Here is a 10,901-nt window from a genome sequence, read left to right as displayed (position 1 = left end):
AAAAAGATAAAAAAAAAATTAAAAAAAATAAACAAAGAAATGAATAAATAAATCAATAAAACTTGATTTCTACAATTTCTACAGCATGGTTACGACAAAGATTTATAACTTTCTAAATTACATACATTTTAAGTTATCTATATACTATTTAACTAATCAACATGGTTTTTTAAAATGTAATACAATATGTCGATAGAAGCATCTGTTTATAATACAAATATGTAACAATTATGAGTAAAAATATCTTAAATAAGTTACGTATCATCGATATTTCTTTTTCTACAAGACATAAGGCATGTCATAATTTTGCTATACTAAATGTTTGTAAGCTATTCACACACTGGTACTTTTAGCATGCATTAATATTTTGGGATTGGAAGAAGTCTTAGAGGTAAACATAACCACAACGTATAGTAGTATAACCTAACGTAAAATAGTATAACCTAAACGTACAGTAGTATAACCTAACGTAAAATAGTAAAACCTAAACGTACAGTAGTATAACCTAAACGTACAGTAGTATAACCTAAACGTACAGTAGTATAACCTAAACGTACAACAGTATCACCTAAACGTACAGTAGTATAACATAAACGTACAGTAGTATAACCTAAACGTACAGTAGTATAACCTACCGTAAAATAGTAAAACCTAAACGTACAGTAGTATAACCTAACGTAAAATATTATAACCTAAACGTACAGTAGTATAACCTAACGTACAACAGTATAACCTAAACGTACAGTAGTATAACCTAAACGTACAGTAGTATAACCTAAACGTAAAATAGTATAACCTAAACGTACAGTAGTATAACCTAACGTACGATAGTATAACCTAAACGTACAGAAGTATAACCTAAACGTACGATAGTATAACCTAAACGTACAGAAGTATAACCTAAACGTACAGTAGTATAACCTAACGTAAAATATTATAACCTAAACGTACAGTAGTATAACCTAAACGTACAGTAGTAAAACCTAACGTAAAATATTATAACCTAAACGTAGAGTAGTATAACCTAAACGTACAGTAGAATAACCTAAACGTACAGTAGTATAACCTAACGTAAAATATTATAACCTAAACGTACAGTAGTATAACCTAAACGTACAGTAGTATAACCTTACGTAAAATATTATAACCTTAACGTACAGTAGTATAACCTAAACGTACGGTAGTATAACCTAAACGTACAGTAGTATAACCTAAGCGTATGGTAGTATAACCTAAACGTACAGTAGTATAACCTTAACGTACGGTAGTATAACCTAAACGTACAGTAGTATAACCTAAACGTACAGTATTATAACCTAAACGTACGATAGTATAACCTTAACGTACGATAGTATAACCTAAACGTACAGTAGTATAACCTAAACATACAGTATTATAACCTAAACGTACGGTAGTATAACCTAAACGTACAGTAGTATAACCTAACGTACAGTATTATAACCTAAACGTACAATAGTGTAACCTAACGTACTGTAGTATAACCTTAACGTACAGTAGTATAACCTAAACGTACGGTAGTATAACATAAACGTAGTAGTATAACCTAAACATACAGTAGTATAACCTAAACGTACAGTAGTATAACCTAACGTACAGTAGTATAATCTGAACGTACAGTAGTATAACCTAACGTACAGAAGTATAACCTGAACGTACAGTAGTATAACCTAAACGTACAGTAGTATAACCTAAACGTACAGTGGTATAACCTAAACATACCGTAGTATAACCTGACGTATGATAGTATAACCTAAACGTACAGTAGTATAACCTAAACGTACAGTAGTATAACCTAAACGTATAATAGTATAACCTAAACGTACGATAGTATAACCTTAACGTACGATAGTATAACCTAAACGTACAGTAGTATAACCTGAACGTACAGAAGAATAACCTAACCCTACGGTAGTATAACCTAAGCGTACAGTAGTATAACCTAACCTACAGCAGTATAACCTAAACGTACAGTAGTATAACCGAAACGTACAGTAGTATAACCTAAACCCACAGTAGTATAACCTAAACGTACAGTAGTATAACCTAATCGTACAGTAGTATAACTTAACGTACAGTAGTATAACCTAATGGTACGATAGTATAACCTAACGTACAGTAGTATAACCTGAACGTACAGTAGTATAACCTAACGTACAGTAGTATGACCTGAACGTACAGTAGTATAACCTAAACGTACAGTAGTATAACCTAAACGTACAGTAATATAACCTAAACGTACAGTAGTATAACCCGACGTATGATAGTATAACCTAAACGTACAGTAGTACAACCTAAACGTACAGTAGTATAACCTAAACGTATAAAAGTATAACCTAAACGTACGATAGTATAACCTAAACGTACAGTAGTACAACCTAAACGTACAGAAGATTAATCTAACCGCACGGTGGTATAACATAACGTATAGTATTATTACCTAAACGTACGCTAGAATAACCTAAACGTACAGTTGTATAACCTAAACGTACAGTATTATAACCTAAACGTACGATAGTATAACCTTAACGTACGATAGTATAACCTAAACGTACAGTAGTATAACCTAAACGTACAATAGTATAACCTTAACGTACCGTAGTATCACCTAAGGGTACGGTAGTATAACCTAACCTACAGTTGTATAACCTTAACGCACAGCAGTATAACCTAAGCCCACAATAGTATAACCTAAACGTACAGTAGTATAACCTGACGTATGATAGTATAACCTAAACGTACAGTAGTTAACCTAAACGTACAGTAGTATAACCTAAACGTATAATAGTATAACCTAAACGTACGGTAGTATAACCTTAACATACAGAAGTATAACCTAAACGTACGGTAGTATAACCTAAACGTACAGTAGTATAACCTAACGTACAGTAGTTTTAATCTAAACGTACAGTAGTATAACCTAAAAGTACGATATTATAACCTAAACGTCCAATTGTATAACCTGAACGTACAGTAGTATAACCTAAACGTACAGTAGTATAACCTAAACGTACAGTGGTATAGCATAACGTACAGTATTATTACTTAAACGTACGATAGTATAACCTAAAGGTACAATAGTATAACCTAAACGTACAGTATTATAATCTAAACGTACGATAGTATAACCTTAATGTACGATAGTATAACCTAAACGTACAGTAGTATAACCTAAACGTACAGAAGAATAACCTAACCGTACGGTAGTATAACCTAAGCGTATGGTAGTATAACCTAACCTACAGCAGTATAACCTAAACGTACAGTAGTATAACCGAAACGAACAGTAGTATAACCTTAACGTACGGTAGTATAACCTAAGGGTACGGTAGTATAACCTAAACGTAGGATAGTATAACCTTAACGCACAGCAGTATAACCTAAACGTACAATAGTATAACCTTAACGTACGGTAGTATAATCTAAACGTACAGTAGTATAACCTAACGTACGATAATATAATCTAAACGTACGGTAGTATAACCTTAACGTACGATAGTATAATCTAAACGTACGATAGTATAACCTTAACGTATGATAGTATAATTTAAACGTACGATAGTATAATCTAAACGTACGATAGTATAACTAAACGTACAGTAGTATAACCTAAACCCACAGTAGTATAACTAAACGTACAGTAGTTTAACCTAAACCCACAGTAGTATAACCTAAACGTACAGTAGCATAACCTGACGTATGATAGTAAAACCTTAACGTACAGTAGTATAACCTAAACATACAGTAGTATAACCTAACCGTACGATAGTATAACCTAAGAGTACGGTAGTATAACCTAACGTACAGTAGTGTAACCTTAACGTACGGTAGTATAACCTAACGTACGGTAGTATAACCTAACGTACAATAGTATAACCTAAACATACAGTAGTATAACCTAACCGTACGATAGTATAACCTAAGAGTACGGTAGTATAACCTAACGTACAGTAGTGTAACCTTAACGTACGATAGTATAACCTCAACGTACAGTAGAATAACCTAAACGTACGATAGTATAACCTAACGTACGATAGTATAACACTCATATAACTACGTACAGTAGTATAACCTAACGTAAAAGAGATAACCTAACCGTACGTAGTATAACCTAAGACGTAGGTATTAAACCATAACCTACGCATCGGTAACCTAAACGTACAGTAGTATAACCGAAACGTACAGTAGTATAACCTTAACGTACGGTAGTATAACCTTAACGTACGATAGTATAACCTTAACGTACGGTAGTATAATCTAAACGTACAGTAGTATAACCTAAGGGTACGATAGTATAACCTTAACGTACGGTAGTATAATCTAAACGTACGATAGTATAACCTTAACGTACGGTAGTATAATCTAAACGTACAGTAGTATAACCTAACGTACGATAATATAATCTAAACGTAAAATAGTATAACCTAAACGTACGATAGTACAATCTAAACGTACGATAGTATAACCTTAACGTACAGTAGTATAACCTAAACGTACGATAGTATAACCTAAACGTACAGTAGTATAACCTAAACGTACGATAGTATAATCTAAACGTACGGTAGTATAACCTTAACGTACAGTAGTATAACCTTAACGTACAGTAGTATAACCTAAACGTACGGTAGTATAACCTAAACGTACAGTAGTATAACCTAACGTACAGTAGTATAACTAAACGTACAGTAGTATAACCTAACGTACTGTTGTTTAACCTTAACGTACGATAGTGTAACCTTAACGTACGGTAGTATAACCTAAACATACAGAAGTATAACAAAACGTACAGTATTTTAACCTAAACGTACGATAGTATAACCTAAACGTACAGTAGTACAACCTAAACGTACAGTAATATAACCTAAACGTATAAAAGTATAACCTAAACGTACGATAGTATAACCTGACGTATGATAGTATAACCTAAACGTACAGTATTATAACCTAAACGTACGATAGTATAACCTTAACGTACGATAGTATAACCTAAACGTACAGTAGTACAACCTAAACGTACAGAAAATTAATCTAACCGCACGGTAGTATAACATAACGTACAGTATTATTACCCAAACGTACGCTAGAATAACCTAAACGTACAGTTGTATAACCTAAACGTACAGTATTATAACCTAAACGTACGATAGTATAACCTTAACGTACGATAGTATAACCTAAACGTACAGTAGTATAGCCTAAACGTACAGAAGAATAACCTAACCGTACGGTAGTATAACCTAAGCGTATGGTAGTATAACCTAACCTACAGCAGTATAACCTATACGTACAGTAGTATAACCGAAACGTACAGTAGTATAACCGGAACGTACAGTAGTATAACCTAAGGGTACGGTAGTATAACCTAACGTACGGTAGTATAACCTAAACGTACAGTAGTATAGCCTAAACGTACAGAAGAATAACCTAACCGTACGGTAGTATAACCTAAGCGTATGGTAGTATAACCTAACCTACAGCAGTATAACCTATACGTATGTAAGTATAACCTTAACGTACGATAGTATAACCTTAACGTACAGTAGTATAACCTAAACGTACAGTAGTATAACCTTAACGTACAGTAGTATAACCTAAACGTACAGTAGTATAACCTAAACGTACAGTAGTATAACCTAAACGTACGGTAGTATAACCTAAACGTACGGTAGTATAACCTTAACGTACTGTTATATAACCTTAACGTACGATAGTATAACCTTAATGACAATAGTATAACCTAAGAGTACGGTAGTATAACCTAAACGTACAGTAGTATAACCTAAACGTACAGTAGTATAACCTAAACGTACAGTAGTATAACCTAAGAGTACGGTAGTATAACCTAAACGTACAGTAGTATAACCTTAACGTACAGTAATATAACATAAACGTACAGTAGTATAACCTAAACGTACAATATTATAACCTAAACGTACAGAAGTATAACCTAAACGTACAATAGTATTACCTAAACGTACAGTAGTATAACCTAAACGTACAGTAGTATAACCTAAACGTACAGTAGTATAACCTAAACGTACAGCAGTATAACCTAAACGTACAGTAGTATAACCTAAACGTACAGTAGTATAACCTTAACGTACAGTAGTATAACCTTAACGTACAGTAGTATAACCTTAACGTACAGTAGTATAACCTAAACGTACAGTAGTATAACATAAACGTACAGTAGTATAACCCTAACGTACAGTAATATAACCTAAACGTACAGTAATAGAACCTAAACGTACAGTAGTATAACCTTAACGTAGAGTAATATAACCTTAACGTACAGTAATATAACTTAAACGTACAGTAATACATGTATAACCTTAACGTACAGTAATAGAACCTAAACGTACAGTAATATAACCTAAACGTACAGCAGTATAACCTAAATGTACAGTAATATAACCTAACCGTACAGTAACATAACCTAAACGTACAGTAGTATAACCTTAACGTACAGTAGTATAACCTAAACGTACAATAGTATAACCTTAACGTACAGTAGTATAACCTAAACGTACAGTAGTATAACCTTAACGTACAGTAGTATAACCTAAACGTACAGTAGTATAACCTTAACGTACGATAGTATAACCTAAACGTACAGTAGTATAACCTAAACGTACAGTAGTATAACCTAAACGTACAGTAGTATAACAGACATGTAGAATTTTATACGGTATTGCATTCGATATGAACTCTTTGAAATCAAAGGTATTTTCGTACAGCTTAATTTCATGGCGGAAAGTATATATTATAAAATGAATTGAATTCACACGAACTGTTATGTCTCTCAGTCAGACCTAGACGATAACTGATATCTGGTGTATTGGTATATACACAAGAAATGTAGGTTGGTTATACAAAGATTTGTAAAGCATGGGCTCTACATACCCCAGAAACTAAGAAGGCAAATGAAAGAATTTCCTGTTGTATACATTATTAATTGAAAATATAAGAAAATAAACAGATCGGCATTCCAAATGTAGGTTGAGTTGTCTGAATACTAGCGCAGGTCGACCTATATTATCCAAGTAAGCTGAGGAATGTCTCGACTGAGGTGGAAAAGTAAATAAATACTTTACCTAGACATAATAATATATTCATGATTGACATCTATCTAATGAGGATTGATAAACAATTATTCTACTTTTTCTGGTTTTTTATATATTCACAGCTTAAACATTTACGTCGTAAACATTTAAATCTTAAACAATCTGAAACATTTACATATAAAACATTCACATCTTAAATAATCTTAAGCATTCACATCATAAACATTTATATATTAAAAAAATCTTAAACATTGACATATTAAACATTTGCATCTCAAACAAACTTAAACATTTATATCTTAAACATTGACATCTTAAACCATATTAAACTATCTTAAACATTGACATCTTAAACCATCTTAAACATTTACATCTTAAACCATCTTAAACATTGACATCTTAAACCATCTTAAACATTGACATCTTAAACCATCTTAAACATTGACATCTTAAACCATCTTAAACATTTACATCTTGAACCATCTTAAACATTGACATCTTAAACCATCTTAAACATTGACATCTTAAACCATCTTAAACATTGACATCTTAAACCATCTTAAACACTGACATCTTTAACATTGACATCTTAAACAATCTTAAACATTTACATATTAAACATTTACACCAAATGTGTTGGTGTATTTTATATTACAGAAGTACTTTCATCTGAAAAATGAACTTTCAGGCTGAAATTGTAGCATCAGAAAAAATCAGTGATCAAATACATGAAAAGTGTATTATTTCTCTTCAACAAAAGAGAGTATATCTATATAAAGTGTATCACAATACGTATACAAGTTTGCTTTCATGAAATATATATATATACAGTATTTCATTTAAAATCGGTTTCGCACCCAATCCAAATGAATGATGTTTTAAACATTTTAGAATTGAAAAATCCATATGGACAATATAGTTGTAAATATGATACATGTTTTTAGAAAGAACAGCAATACGAAATTAATGTATATATTTACAAAAAAAAAAAGACAACGAAAAAGAGACTTTTGTACTTCATTCTTTTAAACATAAAATTTTAAAGTGGTTAGTGAACCATAATGTCACATTTTTTATTTTTTTTTTTTTTTTACATTTCGATTGAAAAATCCTGGGAGCTAAGGGGTTAAGCTGCATTTCCATTGAGGTAATTGAACATTTTCGTATAAAAGCATTCATACAATAAATGCCATGGTAACAAGTACCTACGTACGTGTTTATTCATTGTCGGTCTGCACAAATACAACGATCTGCCGCCAATAAAACGAAAATACATTAAACGGAATAAGCTCTGATGATATAAGATTGATCAAATTAATATTTGTTGATGTTTCACTGGTAAAAATGTAATAAAATGCAACGCATGTCATACATGGGAACAGAACCAGAGCACACGTGTGTGGTGTGTTCACTTTTCTGTAGATAGAGAATAAAACAACGATTTAACATATCTAGTAAGCTTATGGTATACTTTAAGTCTTTTAATGATACACATTAAAAAACCTATTAAGAATCATTGACTCTTTAACAACATTAAACCGAACAGTATAGAGAGCTGTCCATATTTACGTCCTGTTCAGATGATCTAACAGTTTAATCCTCTAAATATGATGTAAATGTGGTGCTGTCTCTGTTGTGAACGTCACATATCAAAAAATGTCTAATTTTGAAATGTGATAGATCACTGTTTTTGTTTTGTTTTTGTTTTGTTTTGTTTCATTTTTATTTATTTATTTTCTTAAATAATAGGGTATTAACAAAAATAGATTACAGTATATGTATGAACACTTAGTCAGATATTATTATGCTCTACTACTTACGGGATTTAAAACTGGAAAGTGCTTCCTAAATCTCTGTTACTTTTGATATCATTTACGTATATTTACGATGCACAACTTATCTGAACTATGGCCTCAAAGATGTATAACTAAACGAACCTTAATCACACTTCTGAAATAAATCAAACTTCCTACGAGAATAAGTTAGCTCAACTTTGATATATCTTTAACAGAAATTTAGATAAAGCTCCTCTACGCGCATTGCTAACATACAACTTCCTCCTAAAGCCCTAGTATTATATAGAGATGGGTATATTCATTATTTTGGCATATTTCAAATGTCTGAATGCCTTTTCTTTGTGACGTACACATACATGCTGTATTTCAAGGTTTAAACGTAATTTTCCAATTTGAATAGCAATTAACGGTAACAACCTTTACGACTTGTGTACAAAGAGTTGAGTCAATGGTCAGATCGCTGTTGTAGGTACGGGCCGGCTGAGTAGCGTCGAACCTTCCCAAATTGTGAAAGGATGTTTACAGTGATCCAGGCACGTGGTGAATTTTCTAAAATTAGACACTAAACTGTGCAAATATGAAAAGAAGAAAAGTTGTTATTAGCTGACCAGAAAATATGGTGCGTGTGCCCATATACGAGATATTTGATAAGTTGTTTCAAATAAAGACTAGATCCTATAATATCAGAGCAGATAAATGAACTTTAAAGTGTCGTTACAATGAATTTTTAATTAGAATACACTAGGTATGTACGGATCTGGTGTAGGGGTTTCTGTAATAGAGTACCAGAAAGCTATCATTGAATGTCATTTCGAAAGTCACCTTTATGTAACAAATATCTGTCTATAAATGTAATCTCTATATAATAAAAAAATGTCAAAAAAGGTCACCTCTATGTAACAAAAACATGTCGATAAATGTCGTCTCTATATAACAAAAACCTGTCTGTAAAAGTCACCTCTATATAACAAAAACCTGTCTATAAATGACATCTCTATATAATAAAAACCTTCCAAAACAGGTCGCCTATATGTAACAAAAACCTGTCTATAAAACAAAATAATAAAGGTAATTTCTATACAACAAAAGGCTGTCAACAAAACAATGTATATACAGTTATCTGTTTATAACAAAACCTGTCAAAAAAGGTCATCTCTGTATAACAAAAACCTCTCTACAAAGGTAATTTCTATATAACAAAGGGCTGTCTATGAAATACAACTCTATATAACAAAAACATGTATATACAGTTATCTGTACATGTATATAACAAAACATGTCAATAAAGGTCACCTCTATATAACAAAAACCTGTCTGTAAAGGTAATCTCTATATAACAAAAACCTGTCTGTAAAGGTCACCTCTATATAACATCAACCTGTCTGTAAATGTCATTTCTATATAACAGCAACTTGTCTATAAAGGTCATCTCTATATAGCAAAAACCTGTCTGTAAAGGTCATCTCTATATAACAAAAACCTGTCTGTAAAGGTCACCTCTATATAACATCAACCTGTCTGTAAAGGTCACATCTATATAACATCAACCTGTCTGTAAAGGTCATCTCTATATAACATCAACCTGTCTGTAAAGGTCACATCTATATAACAAAAATGTGTCTGTAAAGGTCACATCTATCTAACAAAAACGTGTCTGTAACGGTCATCTCTACAAAAACCTGTCTATAATGGTCACATATAAATAACAAAAAACTTTTTAGCTCTTTAGTTTTATCTGATTTATTCTATGAAAATGGCTTTCAAAATCAAACCAGTGTAATTGTGTTTGATTTTAGCCACACTGACATATTTCATTTTAAGATTAATTTTGATATTCATTTACATATGGATTTGACCAGTACGCCGTACATTTGATTTCGAACGCGTGGATTCTATTTCATTTAAAATGTTCAAGGCTACTGTCAACATTTCAACATTGCCGGGGAGAGGAGGAACTCTGTGTTTACCACAGTGATAACACTGGTCAGAAGAGGTCATCACCTACCATACCGACGATAATGAA

Source organism: Pecten maximus, chromosome 2, assembly GCF_902652985.1.
Source record: "Pecten maximus chromosome 2, xPecMax1.1, whole genome shotgun sequence".
Classification (NCBI taxonomy): domain Eukaryota; kingdom Metazoa; phylum Mollusca; class Bivalvia; order Pectinida; family Pectinidae; genus Pecten; species Pecten maximus.
This window is presented reverse-complemented; position numbering follows the sequence as displayed.